General features: G+C 39.2%; 1 protein-coding gene across 4 annotated transcripts in view; it reads left to right on the forward strand.

Moving 5' to 3' along the window:
* LOC105193170 (brain tumor protein) overlaps window positions 1-16,331 on the forward strand; it is a 133,186-nt gene that overhangs the window by 44,168 nt on the left and 72,687 nt on the right. For 2 of the 4 annotated variants that reach the window (XM_039454513.1, XM_026135492.2), the window contains exon 1: window positions 6,016-7,430. The exons of the other annotated variants lie outside the window; for them this stretch is intronic. The gene's annotated coding sequence lies outside the window, so the exon portion shown is untranslated. Of the gene's footprint in view, window positions 1-6,015; window positions 7,431-16,331 lie in introns of those variants that run through there. 4 annotated transcript variants of the gene reach the window in all.

The following is a 16,331-nucleotide window of genomic DNA, read 5'->3' on the forward strand; positions in this document are numbered from 1 at the left end:
TTTGTTTCATAAATCATGCGATACCACATGGTATTTGTGAAAGATCAGAAGGAATTGCAAATGACGGAGTTGAACAAATGTCTCATTTAAAAATATATGTCATCTCAAATATATCGCATTTCAAATTATTATGAAAACTTAAAAAATTTTATACATTGTTCTATCTATTATATTTGAGTATTTCCGTAAAATTCGAGCATAATTCTCTTATTGATTTAAAAGCTATTTTATTTTTTACTTACTCTTGACTTTTATATAAAATTTTATATAGTAATTTATTTACAAATTTGATAAGGAAATAATATTACGAATTAAATCGAGTATTTTACATTGATAAAATTTTAATAAATATTCTTGCAAAATTTTACTTTGATTCACTTACTCGTTTAAAAATCGTTTATCTAAACTTGCAGTAAAATAAGATCACTTTTGTTGTCCTATTATAAATCAATTTTTTCGCTATTTTCTTCAGCTCATTTCAGATTGACCAAAATTTTTTTACGTTGATTAGGAAAAAAAAAGAGAATAAATCTACGAATCTTCCGTTCAGTTTTCATATTTCAATAACTTTTAGCTGATATTGTAGAATTAAAATAGCCTTAAGAAATATTTCTATCTGGTGATTTTTCAACCCGTAATTTCTTTCGCGCTACTTTTCCGCGTGACGTCCCTTTGACACAACTTTGACGGTTAAGGACGACGGGTTGAGAGCCGCTGTTCTTTGTACCCGTTTGCCCGGAACGAAATGGAATGTAACCGACCAGAGAAAATACGTAGGGTATGTTCGTTGCGTGTAACGTCTTTCGGATCCGGAGCAGGTGCCCCTCGCTGTGCCCAACCGGGACTCAGGGCCGTAAGCTATTCCGAAGATGGTAAAAACTCGTTACGAGTGTCATAATTTAACGCCTGGGCAATCGAGTAGTTTGCGATGTTCCTTCACAACTGTAATCGTATATATCTTGTGACACTTTGAAAAGAAAATTTTCAATTGAAGGGATTGCTTTGCGAGAGACGAATGATTTCAATTGACGGTTCTAGCCTTACGACTAAACTTTCTTGGATTTACTACGTTTTTTTTTTTATATTTACCGTTAAACATTCTCACTGGACGTCTCACTGGAATTTGCACACAAATAATTTTGCTGCCCTTAAGAATTGTGGGCAAATTGTAAAAATTTGTTCAGATTTTGGTGGTGTTAACGGACAAATTTTGTAGAATTCGTAGAAATTTCTTCTCACTTGGAGAGAAAGCGCGCGGAACGAGGGGAAATTCACAGCCGGCATTGGTGTACAAAATTTCGGCAGTGGACTGCCGAAAAAAGTAGGCAGTGACCTATAATATTGACGGCATTGTCGTCAGTGGTTGGGGAGTGGTGAGCTCACTTCAGAGTCAGTTTTTCGATCATGGAGTTGAGCACAAAAATTTTTGAATACTTCGGGAAAGCTTTAGAATTCTTGTGCAGGCATTGGCGTATGATAATGGGCACGCGGTAGTGTTCATAATTGCATGGCATTGCCTTAATTTTAATATAGGATTGACGGCATTGTAGGCATTGACTAACAATAAGCATTGTCGGCAGTGTACAAAAATGTCGGCAGTGTTTTACAGCAATGCCAAAAATCGGCATTGGTGTACAAAATTTTGGGTTGTGAATTCCCCCTCGGCGCGGAATGATATTTCAGAACTCCACTAAATTCAACGGCGTGTCCGTATTAAGGACGCGCCGGTCCGCGAATATCGATATTTATCGCCAATGCAATCGCGATGCCGGTAAAATTTACGATGACTTTCAAAGTATCTGCCAATTTACGAGGAAAGAGTTCGGAGTCACACAAAGGGGAAATTTTCGGGCCAACTTCCGTCGCGTGAATTAGCCACTGAAGCGATCGATGCATGAGGAAAAATGTAAAAAAAAAAAAAAATGTATACAAAGATCTTCAATTTATTTGAAAACTTTTAAGCGAAGAAATGTCGAACCATTTATTTTATCTTTACAAATCAGCGGTCCTCTTCTCGTAAAAGTAAAACCTCTCTTCGGAACCTTTAGAGAATATTCTTTTGGGACCCGGTCTCGATATTCGAGGCTTCGTCCCAAGAACGAATCCCGTCGATTCTTTTATCCTTTTTCTGAGAAGGATAAATAAGCGTACAATGAGAGGAAGCGCCCTATGACGTTAATGACATTCATTATTTAACAATAACTTATTCGCTCAATGTTTATTATTCTTTACATTCAATTCGAATTGAATTGCCAACGGCCATGTGGTTTGATTTATTTCCCCAATATTTAATTTTTTAATATTTTATTTTCATTTATAACCACATTGAAAAGTAATGCGTGAAAATGCGAACTGGAAAATGCGAAATATATGCATCGGTAAACATCCAAACGGTTTTGCGCATACAATTTTAAAAATTACGACACGTATACGTACTTAATTCGACCAATTGGTAAGGGAACGTATCATAACGATAAAATGTAAAAGATGGTGTGCTCGTACAGATGAATTCTTATTATTATTACATTCTCAGGTTATTGTCAAGCTGAATCTTGAGTAATACGTACTGCCGCGTCATCGTGAAATGATCGTCCTCCATACATACCGACGAAAGAAATTCGTAATTACACGTGTGCAATGCTTGCAATTAAATGAAAAGGCTTTAAAGTGCTCGTAAAAGTGTTTAATGGTTGGAATGTTTCTATCTGCCTTGGCTATTCTTGGCATTAGCCGGTGGTGATTGGAAAGTCGAGCGCGTGACGAAAGTTAATGACAGTTTATTTACCTGTCACGCGAATTTACAATTTTTAAAATACACACAACTTTAGAAAGCAAAGACGCTTCTTCAGACATCCGAACTAACGTTGTTCCTTTGTCAATTCGAGTCGTATTGCGTTCGAAATGCAGAGGATATTGATTAATACCGAGCAAATTTTTAAGAGTTACAGTCAAGCTGTCCTTCGTTGTCGAAGAGATCGTTTTGTATAAAGAACTTTTTCTCAAAATAATGCTACGGTGGAGATTCTTTTCGCTTTCCGTGTAAATACTACCAGAGTCCTTTAATTTTATGTCCCTCGAATAAAGGAGGTGTCAGCTTTCATTTGTCATCGCCCCATCGTCGTTCCTGCGCGCCGTTACCGGGGTATTTTTACCGTCAGTTCGTTTGCGACTGTGTTGTGCGGATTTTCATCCCCGTGTAATTGATTCGCCTCATTTCGAACGACGTTTCTCGCAACTGTCGTGCGATAACCAACCCCTAAAACCCATGAAAAAGAAACCCTGGGCTGTTTGTCTCTTTCCCTCCCCCTACGCTACCTCGGGGCTGTTTTCTCATGAGTGTCAGCATCGTGAAATATTCTCCCTTCTGTGAAGTAATCTACCTACCTGCCTTGAAAGTATTTTCTTATTTCGCGAAATAATGTTGGAACTCTCAAAAGCGTATAAGAATCTCGCGAAAAATCGCGCGGCCCAAAAAACTTGACGTTCCCAATAAAAATTCGCTGCGTAATAGAATAAAGTTTGCGTATATTGTGATGAATTCCTGAGAGCAGGTGGGCGAATTCCTGAGAGCAGGTGGGCACATTTGCGCAAGATAAATTTCACCGCGTTACGCCTGCTAAGAATTACGCACGTTTGCTTTGATTTCCAACAAAAGCTCTCTTCCTACATGGTAATCTTTATATAACGAACTGGTGCAAAGTGTTTTCTTTAATTTATGCCCGACGTGTGTACAAGGTGATTCCACAGTATTTCGCGCGCTTTCTTTTCGCGCAATCGTGTTTGCAGCTCATAACTTTTCAATTATATAACGTTTTCAATCCTCTCTCAACCCGTTCAACCGGGGAATTCGAAGACCCAGGTGAATTTTCAATTTTTAATTATTCTGCTCCACACACAAATTCGGACATGTACAGAAAAAGTGAAAAACGTTTTGAGTCAAACAACCGTGAAATCCGTATTCTGGAATATCGAAAGAGTGTACCAAAATATTTTCAGATTTTTTGAAGCTCAAAAATCTGTTCGGAAACACTATCGGGGCAATAATGATCCGGTTAGACTGGGAAAGCAGTGGGGTTAGACTGGGAAAGCAGTGGAAAAAAAATACGTTGGATCACGAAGAGTTAATTATTTCACATTTTTCTCAAATATACCGCGATGCTTTTTGCGATTAACAAATGAGATTTGTAGAATGCAGAATCGAATTACGTATTAAGGTTGAGCTACATGCGGTTTATGGACGTATAGCATAGAGGAGCATAAACGTCGTTATGAACACCCAATGAAAGAAAAGCAAAACCGCGATCTGCACACAAACGAGAAAACCGCAGCGCGCAGAAAATTTTCCCACGGATGTAAAACATTCCCTCCCTCGCAACGACCGGCATACTTTTCCTCATTATCTCTTATCCTCACCTGGCGTCCACGTTCCCGAGGTTTTCACGCTTATTGTTTCTTTTTTCAACATATGCACACGTGCTACAGATAAATGATTCGCGTTTCCAATTACCGACATTGTGAAAAAGTTTTTAATACCATTAATTCTCTCTAACGCGTTATTTAATCTTCCTTTGATTTGAAATTTAATGAGAGGACTAAGTAATACTATTTCGAATAATAGAAAATTTTTCTGTTTCATGCGTGTAATAAAACTGAGAAAGTTAACATTAGGAAGTGTACACGGAGAAAAAGATGCTTAAAAATGTATCTCATTAAAATAAATCTTTATTTAAATATGGCGCGAAATAAACTTTTATTTCCAGCAAATAAAAATAAAATATATTTTACAGAAATGTATATTTTGTTATCGCAATTAAATTTGTTTATAACTAAATAAATATTATATAATTAGTCACGAGTAACTTTTTCTTCTGAATATTCAATATTTTTTCTTATTAGTGTATTACGCATTATTCGCGCAAAGTCACGTTGATCCTCTTGATTAATTAACGAGTTGCCCCAATTAAATAACGCTGAGTAATAAATTATATTTTTTACATTTTTCTTGGAAAAATTATTTTCGAACTATATTCTTTTTGTATTACAACTATATAAAAAAATTATTTTGTATATATATTTTATTTATATTTTTGTGTATTTTATAAAAGAGCAATAATTGTGGATTAAAACTTGTATTTTGAAAAACAATAGGTTGTGCGGATTCGACTGCGCCGAATGCGCCGACCGAATTAAAATAGCTCTGGGAAACAATATAATAAGAGGCGTTATGTCTTACGGTCATAATAGAATAATGTTTTATTGATCGTCGCAAACTACAGTGTATCATAAGTTATGGTATAAAACCTGTGTTCGTCTGTAATTGGTTACGGTTTTACATCCGATTGTCCCAGCTGCCGCTTCGGCTTTGCATTATTTATTGCGAGGCGTCGCGCAAAATGTGCTTGGCTGTATTTATCGATGAAGAGCGATAGTTCTATCAACATATCATAAGACAATCGAAAGTCGTTTCTCTTACGAAAAAGATATTGCGTGGCGCGTTACTCGATGCGTGCATACTCGACGAAGTCCGATGCAAATTTAAAAAGAAAAAGATAAAAGAAACGCACGTTTCTAACTGCGCGTAGCCAATCTTTTAATTTTCATCTAAGACACGTCCAATTATCTCTATCTCTAACGTGAAGCCGATGGCGTGCGGTACGGCGATAGCTCCGAAATTTACGGATCAAGATCAAGGTTATCGTCCCGAAAGCGTCGAGTCCGGCGTCCGTGCGACCGATCGATCGTGCAGACCATCAGCGACTTCTTTCGATCCGGCCACCCGTTATGACGCCAACGGGCGCCGCGTCGCGCCGGGTTGATGCCGCGAGGGTGTTGCGCGCCAGCCGGGAGGGCAACCGGAGCGGCGGAGGGAAAGGGAGGAATACCACCGGCGATGGCGGTGGTGGTGGCGGCGACGGCGGCGTCGTCGTCGTCGTCGTCGTCGTCGTCGGCGTCGGTGGCGAACAGCGATGGTGGTGGTGGTGGTGGTGGTGGTGGTGGTGGTTGTTCGAAGCCCTCTCTCCCCCCACCATTCGCCACGGCGTCTCGACGCCGTGTGGCTCGGACTCCACCGTTAGAGCGTCGTTTCAGTTACCAACAGACCGCGCGATCGTTCGCATCGCCGATGCGAAGCAAGAGGGGGAGAGAGAGAGAGAACGAGTGAAAGGAAGAGAGTGAAAGAGAGAGAGAGAGAGAAAGGAGTGCGCGAGTGTACATACGCGCGCAAAAGGGAGCGAAAGAGAAGGATCAAAATAATACGAGAGAAAGACGCATCGGGGGAGGAGAAGAGAGAGAAAGAGGAGAACGAGAGGAAGAGCGAACCATGTTACGAGTCGTCTTCGTCTTCGTCGTCGTCGTCGTCGTCGTCGCCGTGCCGCTCGGTCTCGCCTGAACAAAGGAAGGTTCTTCTCCCTCGGCTCTCCGCGTCGAGGGTCGTTTCCGATCGACGAACCGTCGGGATCCTTCCTCGGGTGTCTTCGGCGCGGCTCGTGTGCGTCGGGCGCGCACGAAGCGGTCAGTCACGTAGCAGCGGCCGAGACGTGAGGAACAAAGGACGGCGGCAGGATCTCCGCGCGCGCGAAAGAGGGTAGAGCGCGGTGCGGGGTAACACAAGGCGAGTCTTGTAAACGCGCGACGGTCGCGCGCGTTATTTCCGGCGAGACGCTGTTGACACTCACGGTCGAAGAGCGGGCGGCGGTGTAAACTTGATCGATCGATCGAGATCTCAATTCCAAAAAAAAGAGAGAGAGAGAGAGAGATTTCTCGTTCCGCCGAACAACGCGAGCCGCGCACGCCGGTGTTCCGAAAGACGGACGCGTCGACTTGTGCATTGTGCGTTGTTTTTTGCTTTTTTTATACTTTTCTATCCTGACGATATCCCAGTGCGACGATCCCGCGACAAGAGGGAAAGAGAGAGAAAGGAAGAAAGAAAGGAGCGGCAGCATACCTGCTCGTCGGACATCCTCCGTGTACGAAAGGGACATTTGTGAGTGTAAAAGAGAGAGAGAAAGGGACCGAGAGTGCGGTAGAGTGAGATAAGAACGAGACCCCGGATTTTTTGGCCTGCCTGCTTGCTTGCCTGCTTGCTTGCCTGCTTGCCTGCCTGCCTGCGCGACGAACCGGCGACCTAACCTAACGACAACGACGGTCGAGAAGTGCGCGCGAGAATCGACGAGAAAGGGAGAATCTCGTTGTGTGCGCGGGTCAGGGGAGAGCGGGAGCTCCGAATAGGACGAAAGTGAAAAGGTAAAAAAGGGGAAAAAAAGTCGGATCTCCGGTGAGCGCTCCCGGTTCTCCGCTCCGACGTCCGTTTAACGACGTCCGTGGATCTCTCGTGTGACATGTGCCGCAGAGTGTACCGCGACTGAAGGGGGACTCAAACGAAGAGAGCTCAACGTTTATTCGGCAGCGCACGGATTATCCTCGTGTTTACGGTGAGTTTTCTCAGTCAGGTAAAAAAAAAATATATAGAAGGAAAGGAGAAAAACGCTGAGTTTTCGAGAGCTCGACCGTGGAATGATTTCCGGTGTTCCGCAAATGCGGACGATTGCGATTGCCTGAGGTGGTGGTACCCCGTCGTTTTTTGGAAAAATCTCTTTCACCTTTCGACTGTTTTTCTTGACCTCGGAAGAGAAAACTCTCCTTTCTTCCTCGAACGAACAATGGATTAACGAGAAGATAGAATAAATGGAAACGAACACAATGGAGGGCAGGTTAGAAAAGATCTTTGACGATGCCGAAAAAGGTCGTTTTCGAACGGTGCGCGATGGGAAACGTTGGAAAATTTTTCAACCTTATTCTATGCGAGGCTTCAAAGGAGAAGAAAAATCTTTGGTGTACAAATAATTTCGGTGTCTCTTTTACGTGAAGTTGACTTTTATCTTTGAAAAAAAGAATACCACTTAGTTACAAGTTGTTTAGCAATTTCGTGTCTGACAAGGATTTTCGTTCAACAGTTGCTCCAATTGCTCGTCTCCAATTTTTTTTCGACATTTATTTGCGTCCTCGATCAGTTATATCAAAACCACGATTCCAAAACTTCTGAAACTACTTCTTGCAAGTTTTATTGGTCACAGCAGTCTTACCCAAAGAGAACAAATCATTTCGGTAGTCCGAGCAGCAGCATTTTTATTCAATTTAAAACGTAGAAAGAAGTGCAGTGTCTCAGATGCTGCTTTTCGAAAGACGTAGTGATGACTACGTGCAGAAAAATGCCGTTCTCCTGCTAAGAAAAGCGATTACTCCATTTTTAGTTTGTTTTTCCTTTCAACCAACAATTATCTTTGCGGAGAATATTTTTTAACAATAATCTTAAAATACACTTGTTATTTACTTGAAACAAATAATGTTTACTTAAAATAAATTTCTGTGTACACACAGAAAAAAACATATTTGAATTGAGTAAATATTATTTATTTCAAATATTTCGTAATCCGCAAATCTGTCATATAAGCATCAAATTTATTCAAAATATATTCTGAGTGCTAGTAATTTATTACTTTAATCAAGAATATTAAGTTAAAAATTTAATTTGCCTATTTGTTGACTTTCCTTCGATAATTTTATAATATTTTATAATATACAATTACAATTTTATAATGTTTCTTTGAAAAGGTAGAAATTCTTTCATTCAGTACATGATAATTTTTCTAAAATTTGTGATGAATATATTTTAAGACAATTATGAAGAAAGTATTCTTTGTTCAGGATAGTCGTTACTTACGAAAAGGAAAAAAGTAAAAAATGGAGTAAACGCTTTTCTTAGCATTTGATATTTTTCTGCGTGTATTGTTTTCTTAGATCCTGGCAAGGCCGTCGCTTACTGTAGCGTTTCTTAAAGCCTAAGGCTGACACTTGAAAATCACCAAATAAGGAAGAAAGATTCTCTTTCGAGACGTTACAAGACGTTAAAAGTAAATATAGCGAACTTATTTATACACCTAATAATAGATGCGTTAAAAAGCGCGCCGTGAACGCACGGCGTTTACGGCGGCAAGCACGGTTTGTGCGATTTGCGATTCCGTGCCGTGTGTCCGCGTTAAGTAGAATTATAGTCGTGCGTCACTACTCTCGTCAGCACACGCATCAATCGAGGCACACCGTGTCAAGTTGTATTTTCTCCCACGCGTCGAACGCCGCGTCGCGACGAGGGGGCTCGCTCGGATCTCTCGGATCTCTCACTTTCCCACTCGCCTCACTCCGGCGACCGCTCAATGACGAAATTCCACAACTCGGCGTTGCTTTTGATCGTTGAAGAATTCCCGGGAACAATGACACGCTCGGGTCTCCTTCCATTCCCTCCACATCACCTTCGTCCCTGTCTCCCGCCGCGCTCTTTCTCTCCTACGGTTACGGCTATAATCGCGTTTTCCACGCGGTGCGGATGGTCTCGAGCACGGCCCTGAAAGGGAATTCCACGAAGCTTCCAGAACAACGTTGCTCGTCGTGTCTTGGGGGAGCGAACACGAGCCGTCGTTGGTGTTTGCGTCTACTGCTCCTGTTTATTGTCTTCTCGACGGTAAACAGAAGCGTTCGGCGCCGTCGGTTCCTCCGGGAACGCGACATCCGCGGCGTAACGCGATCGTAAACGACCGGATCCGGAGCTATTCGGAGGGAAATCATTCCGCTCGTAAGCGACTTCGTTACCGACCGAAATCGTCCCGATGAATTCTTGTGCTCCGCTCCGCGTGTTCGGCTGGACGGGCTTGTTAGCGATCAGAGAAAACCGGAAAAATTCAGGGAATGAAAAAATGTATTAACCTAAGATAAAATTAAATTACTGTAAAGCAATTCTAAATTTTTGAATTTTATTTCTCTTAACTGTTATAAATTAATTTTTTTTAATTATTTAAGGAAAGTATGTAAATATTTCACATGATTTTAAAATTTTGCAGTGAACGATTTGCAGAAAATCATTAACAGACAGTTAAAAAGAAAAAAATTAATATTTTGACTTTTGCAAAGTCAGGATATAGTTTTATATATATGTTAGTAACGTTTCACAAATCACTTGCTGCAAGATTATAAAAAATACTACAAAATGCTCCAATCATGGATCTTTTCAACGGGAACGGATTTATTGTGAGAGATAATTTTGTTTTACATATAAATATTGTTTACGATTATTAGTAGCAAATTTTAATATGTTTTCATTGTTTTTATTACGCGCCAGTTTTTTGGCTTCAGCCAGGGAATTTTTCCAAAAGTGACTGAGAAAACTTGAAAATTATCCACAATTAAACTTCAACGAAACAAATGTTAATTGTGCAGATTGATGCCAATAGAGATACAGGATCTTCGCGTGTGCAATAATACATTCTTGTAATAAATTACGTATATAAACGTCTCTGTCTGCGATTAAACCATCTTCAATGTAAACAAAACAGCAATTGTAGTGAAGCGTCACGATGGTCAATTTGTCACGCAAGTTGTCCGTAAGATAAAAAATTCCCAGTGAGTATCACAATGTTGAACGTATTGTTGTACGTGTTTACAAATATTTTAATTATTTTCGAAATAACGTGGACCGCGATGTTATCTGTACAAACGATTGTCTACTTATGACTGGGAAAAGTCGGGGAATATTTTTTTTCTGTTTTGCTAACAATCCTGAAGAACTGATGATTACGTTTCACAAATTGTTGTTCTCTTTAAAAACGTAACTTGTTTCATTGGAGATAGGATAATGAAGATGAATAGGTGGACAGGAGTCCACAAAGAAATTGAATTTATGTTTCCTTGAGATTTATGCAGGTTATTCGACAGAGAGACCGTCTGTTTTTCCTGCGTGCTCGCTTCTCGGCAACGCATTTATGGTGACTCGAACGCGGCCACATTTAGCCCTAAATGCTCGTCAAGGGCCACCGGGCCTTTGAGAATCGTCGCGCCGCGGCGCGACAAAGTTAACCGCGTTTGTCGGCGGACGTGTCCGCGGAGCCACCGAGGAGAGCTTAATTAGACACTCGTTCGAGAGCGACGGTCCCCGCGCTTCGTCGTTGACAGTAGTTAATTATTCAAAAGCATGCGTGTCGACGCGATACCTCGAAATTGCCGCTTCCGGCAGCTCGTAACTTCGTCGATGATAGAGGGAACGTATCGCGCGAGACGCGAGCAAAGAAAGCGGAGTGCAGTCAGTGTCTACTTTGTGTATCCTGTCGAGCGCGGAATGGAAACAAGAGAAATTTTTTTTCAGACAGACTCGAGGTCTGGAGGTCTCGTTAACACTCTGTACACACGTCTTTAGGCACCTTCCCTGTGACTGGGAACAAATTCGCGCTCGAGTTAATTTTCTTTTTATAAATTAAAAAAAAATTCTACTCTTACTTTAACATCTCTAGTAAAATTTGTACAATTTAAGAAAATTGTATGTAAATTGAAACATTTGCTGTAATTAGTTGTAGCGGACGAAATCAGGAAAATGCACGTTTTTCATAGCAAATTTATAACTTGGAAACAGACGTGACTTGGAATAATTCCTTTTATACTATAAAGTTGACATTTCAAATTACCAAAAAAAAAGGTCAAGTGTCGACTGTTCAAGAAGTTTAATTATTCAATAACATTAAAATGACGTTTAAACGCACGAATAGATGTAATAATATCTATAAAGATAAATTGAAAATATATTACATTTATTATTTTCTCAAAGATGCTAGTTAGCATCAGTAATACTAAATTGATTGCCAATTTAGTTTTATTATTTTTCTAATTCAATTATTTAAAAGTTGTGTTTGAAATCGATAGTATCGGTGCACAGTTCGAAAGGATTAACTATTGTATGTAAAATCAATCAAGAAACGTTATTTCAACACCAAGAGTTGCTATGGGCCTTTCTCGATTTTAATTGCATTATATAAAGTCACGGACTCGGCTTCAATATTAATTACTGTATTACATTTGCATTTCAAATTACGCATTTTTTATTAATATGGCGCCACAAGAATCTTAAATTAATTACAAAATCATTTGTGAACATTATCTGTAACGTTTAACACATATCGATGCTCCTTGCTTCTCAGCTCAAAATCATAGCTTGAATTTTAATCTTTTCCAGTTATGAAATCCGTTCAATGTAAACGAGAATTAGTTGAGAATGCAATAAAAGGAAAAATAAAAATGTACAGATATAAAAGAAGGGATCATTCTATGCACGTTAGTCATTTGTGATCTAAGGCGGCTTACCAAAACGTTCTGGATAAACATGGACTGAGACCGGCAACTGAGATCTCGACCCCTGATACCCCGTTCCCCAGATAAACATTTTTTAGAATATTTTGTTAGGTGTTTGTAGTATTTCAAAGAAAAGAAATGCGCTCAACATTTTTGTCTAATCGTGTGTACAGAGCTGAGATACATATCTAACATTGATAGCTAAAGAAGTAAAATAAAATTTCCAACAATCGCTCGTAGTCCCTGTAAAAATAAAATACAATCTCCTCGACGTTACAGTTATATAAATATAGATACGTACACGTTTTATGAAACATTCTTCAAAATTCTCGTGCCCGGACTGTCGGCGAAGCGAAATGAAACGCGCGTCGCGTCGCGTACGGACGGCCCATTGATTTCTCGTAACGCGGCACTTCCATCGATGGATGCTGGTGGAAAAGGAGAGGACAATGCGCGGATCGCGTTCAAAAGGGGGGGGGGGAGCGAGAGAGACGGTATGGAGGAACATCAATTTTCTATAGGACAAGCGAGTAATTAAAATTCTGTCCGGCGCGCGCTGGCTTCGGAAATCAAATCGGCCCGCCATTTATAGCCTGCGTGATATCCTGCGTTTTTATTTTCGTTCTCCGCCGCTTTTCGTCTGATAACACGAGAGAGAGGGAGAACGCTTCGATACCGAATCAGCAGTCGAATCATATCTCGCACGTGTGATTTATTACGGCAGTTAAAATTAGGTTACTTTAATTATCGACTTCCGCTCGAGCACTAATTGCTGAGACGCATCTTTAGAGATATGTGCTTTTATCCAAGTGAATGGACATTCCGACTTTTAATAATGACGGTTGAACTGTATTTCTGGAAATCTGGTAATTTCGAAATAAATTCTTTATAAAGTTGGAGAAAGTTTGTTATTCGAAAGCAAGAGAGTTCGGTAACTTTGATAAGCTTAAAAGTGCAAAAGTTACTTAATCTGGCATAATGGAGCACGTAGTTATCGTTTATTGATAATGATCGGAGTGATGTAATAATGCACTAAAATAATGAAATGCATAAAATCATTTCTATTATATTTAGTGATAGTTATTGCATTATTTTGATCGTCCAGTAAATTTATTCTCTCGCTGCTATAATAATCAACGCTCCATTCAATATAAACTGATCGAAAATCCATTTCGCCGATGAACCGAGTTTTGCGTTCGACGAGAACAAAGAATTTACGCGAGAATCTCGAGCGCTCGCATGGGCGAAATCGTCAATCTAACCGAATGAAAGACAGAAAAATAAAACTCCCAAAAATATAACAATTTATCTGCGCCATTATATTTCATCTCGATTGGCGTGCTATAAAATATAAGTAATTTCAGGCTGTTACGTAAAATTCGTGACGTTTCAAATAGGGAGTTTTCATCGTTAAAATTTTACTTGCATCCAACGTAATGTTCATTTCTATATACCTGTGAACAATATAAATCCCAATATCTTATATCTAAAAATAGGAGATAACTAACATAAGACTCGATAAGTTTCTTAAACTTATTGACAGTTGCACAATTCTCTGTGTTCCGGCGAGATACGAACGATATTTATATTTACTCTTATTTCAAATCTTGTGATCATTAAATGCAGGATGCTTTTGATCACCAGTCCTTAAAGTGTTATTGAGTGAATCAGAATATTAAGTGATTCAGAATTATCATTTCTGCTTTTATCTTTCACGTATAGAAATAAAATTATTCTCTTGTTGAGTCTTCTAAGATATTTCCGTTTAAATAGTACTATCTAATCTACTATACTCGTAAGTGTGCGAATCGAGCGTTTATAAAGTGGAATCGAATCGAATCTGAAATTTTCACGTCAAATCGAATCTCTTTGATTCGCGAATATGATTTAAATTTTCCCGGATTTTCATCATATGCTAATTTAAACGATGAGATATTTTTAATGATGTCGCAGATTCTTGTTAATAGACGAAAAATTTTATTCATCAAGAATCTTAGAAAATAATTTATAAAATATGTGAAGTGAAATTTGAAATAGATACTAGACGTTAAATGTGCTATTATACTGATAAATGAACATTGAATACATATCGTACAAATTATAATGTTATTCTCGAAGTAATAGTAGTTTAGTGCATTTTATTAGAAAAATATAATGGTGCAATTTTAAATTTTCTTCTGAGTTTTATAAAATATGAATCTACAAAATGTTCAAATAAATGTACGAAGACAATCGTCTATCGTCTATCGTAAATCTTTAAATAGTTTATAAGATTTAGGATGATAGAAGTTTTAGAAATCGATAAATAATCAGACACGATAATTGGTACGCGTTGATATAAGATTGATCTCACGGAAGATATAAATGAAACAAAATCAAAATACATGATTGATGCGAAATCAAAGTATAGACAATTCGAAATTATTGAACTATTCAAATTCTAACTTTTTAGATTTGAAAACGGATTGAATCAAATCCACTGTGATTCTATTCGAATTCGAGTTATTCGCATACCTCTGTACATTATCTTATATGTCATTACGGTACTTTCTAAATTCTTTGGAGTGGAATTCCATTCTAAAAGTGTGAAAATCCTGCCAGTCTTGATAAAGAGTGGCAGGATTTTCACACTTGTAGAGTGGAATTCCACTCTTTTATATGAAATTCCACTTCAAAAATTTTAGAGTGTACATATTTTGATTACTACGATATCTTTATATTTAAAATATCTTTATACATAAAAGCTTTTGCAGATACAGTCACTCAAGATGATATGCGCTACAATCTGTATTTGAAACTTTTATTATTAGATTCATGTGACTCACTCTCTACACGTGTTCAAAGATTAGAAAACTGAACTCCTAATCAAACAAGAACATATTGTATTACATTGCCGTGTGTTAAAGCCATGTGACGTAAAGCCATGTTGTTACATGGCATCTGTTGACGCAATTTGGATAATCTAGTACAATAAAACTTTATAAACTACATGCATCGTGTAAATTCTGAATTGTTCAGATTGTCGCTTATTTCCTATTCGCATGTATTTTCACATATTTTATGTTTTACCAAAATTGTTATTATTGATTGCAATTACTTTTCATTATATTGTAAAAGTTATGCTAACCTACAGTCAGTGCAACTATTACTCAACTCCAGATTCCAATGTTTTACTTTATGATTATATTTTATGATTGACGTTCTGCGAAATAAGTGGTTCGAAAAAAAAAACCCTCCGTGTTTGTTCTCTGTCTGAGAAGCTTCGAGCAGCTTTTTATGAAACGTGACTTCGACGTGCTCGCGGTCGCATTTAGGTGGGAACAGGTTCACGCAGCCGTTAATATTTGCACCGCGATAAAGCCGACGCATAAATACCCACGTCCTCCCCGGTATTAAAGTGTCATTGCGATTAATGCGTCATCACCGGCGTACGCGCGAGACCGCGCGTAATCGCTTTCCGTTACATCAAAGTTTCAGCGAAGCGCCGGACGAGGAGACTCCACACTCCCGATGGAAATATTGTCGTGGTAGAATTTCGGTTTCGCATTTTTCGCGAACCGCGTATCGTTTATTTGAAAAATAGGATAAATTGGATATCGGAGAAGACGATCGCGCAAGCAAGCCGCGAGTATCCGAAATGGATTCGATGCGAGGATTCCTGAAAGATTGAGCAAACAGGACGCACGAGAGCGATGAAATGTACCCAGCTCAAACAGAATTGTTCGCATCGTTTCGCTCCGCGACTATTAACGCACAGATATAGAACGCTTCTTAGATGCAAATTACGTAGACGATGCTCTAATGATAAAAGGAATGTTACTAATTGCATCATTTGCTGTGTGCCGAAATCAAAATCGCTTGAATAGTTTGCGCGTTCGTACCGACATATATTTACGTGTAAATATCTGAAATTAGTCGATCAACTTTTGAACCCGAAACTATGGCAAACGAAATAACACTGATTCGTACTTTGTTCCGGTCGATGTCCCGCGGAAACGTTGATAATCGGTTTGCGTTTGTAATGGTCGGTTCGACGGACGAATAGTTGTGGTAATTAGTTTTTCATTCGGCGTGAACGTGAGCCACTTAATTGCTCATCGATTGGCTTTATCTCGCGGCGACAGCTGTTTAAATCAGTCGCAGTGTATACTGCGCGGTCTGGTGTT

This window comes from Solenopsis invicta, chromosome 10 (genome assembly GCF_016802725.1).
Source record: "Solenopsis invicta isolate M01_SB chromosome 10, UNIL_Sinv_3.0, whole genome shotgun sequence".
In the NCBI taxonomy this organism is placed as follows: domain Eukaryota; kingdom Metazoa; phylum Arthropoda; class Insecta; order Hymenoptera; family Formicidae; genus Solenopsis; species Solenopsis invicta.